Here is a 7,191-nt window from a genome sequence, read left to right on the forward strand (position 1 = left end):
AATTGCATGTCGCAAACGTATCAGTACTTCACTGCTTGACTTGGAGTGGTTTCATTCTATACTAGGGGCTGCTTGCGCATTGGGAAATTTTGTCTATTTCATGAATGATGGTGGCTTCCACTTCTTGCATTACCGTAGTGTTGTCCGTTAAGAACGTTGTGTAGGGTTTATTATTAGTGTTGTCCAGTAGCGTAATTAGGGACACATGCCTCATTCCGCAAACATGTCAAAAGAATCTCGTCTTCCCATGATGATAAGCGTACATAAAGCCTTGAGAGCAATATATATGTTTTGTACTTTCTATATTCAATATACTTGGTCATATACTTGCTCATATTATACAAAAATTGAATGTTATTATTATGCTTAGCATAATTTTGTTCTCATTGATACCAAGCAATAATGCAAAATTTAATTTAATCCCGGCTGAAAATTACTCAATATAGCAAGAATCTTCTAACCGAGAGAATACATTTATGGAAGTAGGGTTATGGCACTATATATCAAACACTTAAGGACATTCGTATGAATATTTAATCGATATTCTCTATCAGGAAGAAGCAGTCCCTGCATAAGCAATAAAACTTTAGAAGTTTTATTTATAGGTTGAAACCAGCCCATTATGACAATTATAATTAATAATTTTGAAGTTAGAGATACATTTTAATAGCAAAGTTGTATTACTTCTTGTATCGAACGGGTTGTGCTATATGTCGATCAATGATATTTTAATTATCGTACAGGATGTTTTATATACTGAACAGTGATTTTTAAATATCGAACAGAATATTTTATTTTTAAACAAGTTTACTTTAAGGGTTATATGGATATAGTACCATTGTAAACACATTGCAAAAATTCTAAAATACAAACTGAAGAGCAGATCCAAAGAGAAATACATATTAAAATATGTGTTTCATATCCCAACATTTCAGAACAGAGAGGAGCATCTTGCGTTAATATTTGTTGCCTTTCTTTTAATCAATTCTTTGCGATATTCCTCGGAAGATATTGCACGCGTTTGGATCAACATAAATTGATGAGGTTTCTCCAGGGCTTCAGGAATTATGAGAAAATCCTTGAAAGAGTTATCACTGCCACTTCAGGAAGGCGGGCATGCAAATTCCGAAGCCATCTCATCTTGATGCAATAATTTTGGCTTGTGAATTTTTACCCGACTTTTCGCAATGACGGCACCTGAAAGATCCTTCTTGGGTGAAGTTGCGTACACCACTAAGCTTTCGTTATTCCATGTGAATTCACGATTGTCACTTTCTTGCTCTTCGTTTTCTTTTTCTGAGCTTGAACCACTTGTAGTTTAGTTTTGAACATTTTAATTTCGAACAGCCAATTTAGTTTCTAATGTTCCACTCTACCAGTTTTAACACTTTTTCAGTAAGCCTCCAAATCTGGATCACCATCACTTTTTCCCTCTTCATCACGTCTTAGTTTTTCATGGAACATATTAAAAACAAGATTAGGCAGGAATTCTTCCAGATCATCAAACACGAACCTCATTTTCTGATGAGGAGTAGGGAACAGTTGTTGAGAAGTTGAAGTGGTACTCTGGTCACTCTCTTGCTGTGATTTTTCCACTGAGGTCTTCTGAATATCAGCAGCATACTTGCCATGGTGCACAGCAGCAGAACTCAATAGATAAAGACCACAATTACGAAATGCGTCTTTCTCAATTTCTGGTTTGACGACATGATACCAAGCTATCTTCAATTGGGGTGTAAAGTTTTCCTTTCGCTACCGATGCTGCGATAGGATTGATTTTCTCGTCCTGAAGAGCATTCTATCATCTCATTTCAAGGGTGAAAATTCGCCTACGTCTTCTGGTTGCAGAAGATGAGTGCCGTTTGGGAAAACACAATATAACAGTATACAATAATCATGATATCACTGACCTGAAGTGATAGATGATTCCTGTGTTCATCAAGAAAGATAATAACAGGAAGTGTATTTTCTCAGTCTCTAGCCATCACCTAAACCTTTTGAGGTAAGCAACAAATGCTATAATCTTCATTCAGACAGTTTCTGTTTTCCCGTAGATCCATGGCTCAGGTACACTATTCTTCATAATTTGTTGAAGACGTATGTTGCTGTAGACGATCATGGTTGGGACGCCACGCTCGTCTGTACATAAATTGCCGAGAACTGTTATGTCCTCTTTTTCTTTAAAAGTTGCTATAATTTGAAGCTGTTCTCCTCTTACACCAAAGTACTTTCCTGAAACATTGTGGAAGAAGAAGTTCGTTTAGTCTGTGTTGAGGATCCTTCTTGAGTTTTTCATAATTGCACTTAATCCCTCAGATTTAAGCTAGCTCGAAAGTTAAACAAACCAGCCGCGTATTCTCTCCTCCGAAACCGCAGCTTAGCCGTTGCTAACAGTTTAAACCTTCTTCTGAGACAGGCAAGGTGTCGTCAGACGAAACACCTTAACCAAATTTTCCTTGGTCTTCCATACTTGAACGGTTCTTGAAGATTGTACAATTTGCTGAACAGTGTCCAGTAAATTAGTTTTCTTCAACGGAAATCCTCTCTTTGCCATGTTCATAATCCATTCAGAAAATCCGTCTTCATCTTCCGACTTGCATGGCGGCAAGCATAATTGTTGTATGAGGTATAGAATGAATATAAATTTCCCACGCAATAGCACTTTCTTATACATAATCTTTCCGTTAGTATAATGGAATGTGTAGTGTGGATTCCTAAAAATATTTTATCAAAATGATTTTGAATGTATATTTTCCCTGTATATTTTCCCTTACTTATAGTGGGCGGAACAATGGTTACATTGCATGCTTTAATATTGTTTATCTGTAGCGGTAACGATATTAACAAGGCAAGTAATAGTGTATGTGCACAAGAATTTTAAATGAATGTTTTAAAATATATTTGCTTTAGGATGTTCCATGTTGTTGAATTTGACAACAGCTCTAGAGGCGGGCTTGCACTTGAGAGAGATGAATGGATCACTCCCAGAAAGAAAAATAACTTTTCGGCCCCCATGTAAATTATCGACAAAATATAATAAATTTCTGATGAATAGAGAAAAATCTGCACCAGATGAACAGTGGACGTTGTACCCAATCTAGAAAATATTCTACAGTACAGGTAAGTCATATCATAAAAAATCGACACAGCCCGTAACCCCCGTTTCCACTTCCTCCATTCGTAAGAAATAGGGCGAGTATAATATTTGATATTATTGATCACGGAAGTTGCCAGTTATTTCTATGCCTTAGTATGTTTCTTGCAAAGCTTTGCCCAAGTGGCCTGTTTGGGTTTCCTCGTGGATAATAACATTTTCAGCCTGCTTCATCTTCATTTACAGCCTACCTCAGAAATCTGGTGTAGTATTCTCCACAGAGTACTTTAAAATTAGTAGTTTATCAAAATTCACTTGGAACATTTCTAGCATGACGGCATTTGGTTTGCCTTCTGTAGCGTTTTCTGTTTCATTTTTCATTTTGATTTGAGTTTAGCGTCGCTTCCAGCAACGAGGCTATATGGGACGTGGATCTACTGATTAACGTGGAATCCGACCCACATGAGCTCCCGCCGGGAATCGAACCCGAGTCTTCCAAGCCAAAGGCGCATACACTTGTTCTGCTTCATTTGCTATAGAAGATGAAAAGAAATTCCAACAGTACCTGAACTCAAAGAAAGATTGAATAGACTTAAGTAAGCAGCAAGCTGTTTACAAGGTTCTCCTTTTTCCTCCTAAAGACAGTCCGAAATAAGTGAAATTTCGTTTCTGTTCATTGCAAATTGATTCACTATGTAAGCTTTTAAGTTACCATATTATTTCGAAAATGCAGACCTGGCAGAACATTAATAATTTTCATAATTTTTGTTAAACTGCTGTTTTTCTTAAACGTTATGTTAACTGACTACTTCCTAAACATAAACTGAATTTGTATGAACTGATCTATGACGATTCCAGAATGTAGGGACATGTAAGAGAATGATAGAAAATATATTTATTATTCAAAGTTTTGAAAATTTGGCTTCCTGAATAATCAAAGTGTGAAAATTTTGAGAATCTTTGAGTGCAATATTTTAAAAGGTTCTTTCGAGTTGTATATATTATATGAAAGTCTATTTCAGAATATTTAGAATAAGGCAAAGGTAACCTCTCTAGGACAAAGAGATGGGGCCATTTTTGTATACGGGGTTGTGTCAAATTTTGGCAATTTTTCGTACTTTCAGTAATTTAAATTTCAAAAACTAGCGGCTCGATAAATCCAAAATTTTGGATTTTTCATATGCTCCTCAGGAACAACTTACCAAAGTCGTTGCAATCAGAGAGCGTGATGTAGAAAAGGTATTAAATTGACGTAACTCTTGAGTATAATTTTGAATTGCAATGAAATATTTTACTTAAATACAATATGCAGAAGTTCATAAATTTGTCCTAACCTGTACAAAATTACTTGCTATTTAAGTATTTTGCATACGTCGTTTATAATCAAGTAATTAACAATTTTGTAGTGGTTTCTATAATAAATTTGACAATTATTTCGGTGTTCTGTTACGATGTTGACGGTGGTGATTTTTCATTTATCTTAGTTCATAGTGTTGTGTGCGATTGCTCGAATTGCAGTCCTTACGCACGCATACTGCTTATAAAATCAACGTACAATAAAATGCTTTTTTATTGGGATATATTTTTTTTTGTACTTTATCCATTTCGTTTGATAATGTATTGATACAGCTGCCAGTATCACTTTGGTAGAATATTCTAGAGTCATAATTCCTACATAAATGTCTTTTAACTTATATGAAAAAGGTAGCTATTATTATCGACGGTATGCAATGCTGTGATGTGAATTTTTACGTAAAGATCTCTTACAGTAATTGTCAGTCACCGCTATATAGTTGAAATGTATAGTAGATCCATCCCTTTGTCGGACATATCACACCAGCTTGTCTCCTAATACTCACAAATAGGAAAGTAACTGATCGGGAGCTATTCCTTTGACCGTCTAGCGAGTATCTTCTCCTTGTCCATTTTTCTGACGTCAGCCGAACCTGTTCATTTTTAAAGAGGCGGTCATAATTTTTTGGACTCTTTTAATGTACTGTTCGTCTGAAATTACGACTGTTTTTCATAACAAACTTGTTTTTCAGATGACATTCTTAAAGCCAGACAGAAATTGAAGCAAACAGAAAGCGATTCAGAATTACTATCCTCAATAGAAGAAGGGGAAAGGAAAAAACGAAAAGTAAGGAGGAGAATATTGTCTTGTTCGGAAAGTGATTCACGTAGGCCTGATGAATGTGAGAAAAGAAGCCGAGTGATAGGTCAAAATCAACTGAAATTGCCATCACCACCAAGTGCATCATTAGATCACACCAGGTCGTCATCTGCATTTGATATTCTCGTACAGACTGAGTAACCTATAAATTGAAACGAGCCTACTTAACACCTCAGTTCATCACCTGACAGTAAGTTTGTTTAAATCAATTCAAGCTACGACTAGAATAAAATATCAATGTTTACACAAATGGATAAATTACGGTACCACATGATTTAATTTTAATAAAATATCTACGTTATGGTAAGACTTCTCGCTTTAGGGAATCACACTGAAAGGTGTACCCAATACATCTATTTCAGCAACCTTTGTGCTGCATGCACAATTTTCCCCGCGTACAAATTCATTTGTCACAAAATCAGCATGGATTAATAAGGATGTGTACAAATCTAAGCTGCATTACCCAACCATAAACTAAGCTAAAATAGAGCCATTGGTTACAACGTCCGCTGTGATTTGCTACTTGCCTACGGCTTTGTAGATATACTACGCCATTTGTGACGATAGCACTACAGATGTTCGTAGATGTAGCTGCAAAACTTTCGAAAATTTTCGAGTGGAACATTATTCTTGTTTTGGTGTGTGGAGTTCAGCCTTAAAGTTTTAACCATTTATTTCTATCCATCCTATATATAGGATATATTCTTATGATGAACCTTTAGCTCTTCCTTCACATGTTTATTCATACTTTTAATACCTTCTAATATGCAAACAATAATATTTTTATTAAATCTTGCCGATGTATGTGTGGAAACAGAATAGTCCTAAACAATAATTTAATGCAGATTAAAGAGGATAAAGTTGTTTATAGAAACATGTGAAAAGTCATTAGTTTGTGTAAATTCAGTTCTATTTCTTTAATCATTTATTATTGTTTTGTGTAAACAGTGTGTATCATTTAATAAACTGAGAGGGATAGATGGCTATTAGGGTTGAGTGATTAAGAGATCGTTAAAACTTAAATACCGTTCTCATTGAAGCACAGAAACTTTTGGAACTTCAGCGTATGCTTGTAATAAGTACAATATAGAACAATGTAAATAATAGGACAGCGAATTGCTTGTGAATACTAGGGGAAAATCTGGAAGAGTCGGGGAATTCATGTTTCAAATAAGTATGTAAAACCTGTTATTACAAACAATTAGATTGTGAATTAATTAGCTGTAAGCGTTCTCTTATTCATATTTTACTAGAATAATAATAAACATTCTAGGCTTGTTGAAAAGTGGAAGCGTGTTGGAGACGCATGCCAATTGTCCGGTATCATCCCTATACCTCGTCTTTACTTCTTACATGAAAGTTACCCTGTAAATAATCTCATATAAAAAATTTACTGACAAACTTTCTGACAATTGTAAATTCTATAGACACATAAAAACTTAAGTAGGGAAGTGTATTTTAAAATGCATATTTTGTACATTTTTTAATTGCTGATGTAATATAAGAAAACTAAAACATTACAAGTTACAGAAGGCAGTCCTTTATGATTCGGACCGAAAAGGAGAAAGAGTGCAGATCGAACTTGAGAAGCAGTCATGCGAACAAAAGACCGGTTTGTTAACAGGGTGAGACAAAATCTAGTATATAAATTGGTAACTTGTATGGTTAAGTTTGGGAAAATTTTCGCTATTTTGTCTTGTCGGTACACAACAGGGTTTCAATAAAACACTAAATCTAAAGTACCACTACTGGAAGACTGATTTGACAAAAAAAAAAAAAAAAAAATCCCAAGCTGTTCTCTCATTTGTAAGTTAGTCTGTATTTTAAAATTGCAGTCCGAACATTATGTTTTATCGTATTTTGATTTTAGGTAAAGGAAGTTCATCAGCTGTTCACCATAGCTCAAATGAAAGGCATTTCGAAT

Source organism: Thermobia domestica, chromosome 6 (assembly GCF_964235325.1).
Source record: "Thermobia domestica chromosome 6, izTheDome1.hap1.1, whole genome shotgun sequence".
Taxonomy (NCBI): Eukaryota; Metazoa; Arthropoda; class Insecta; order Zygentoma; family Lepismatidae; genus Thermobia; species Thermobia domestica.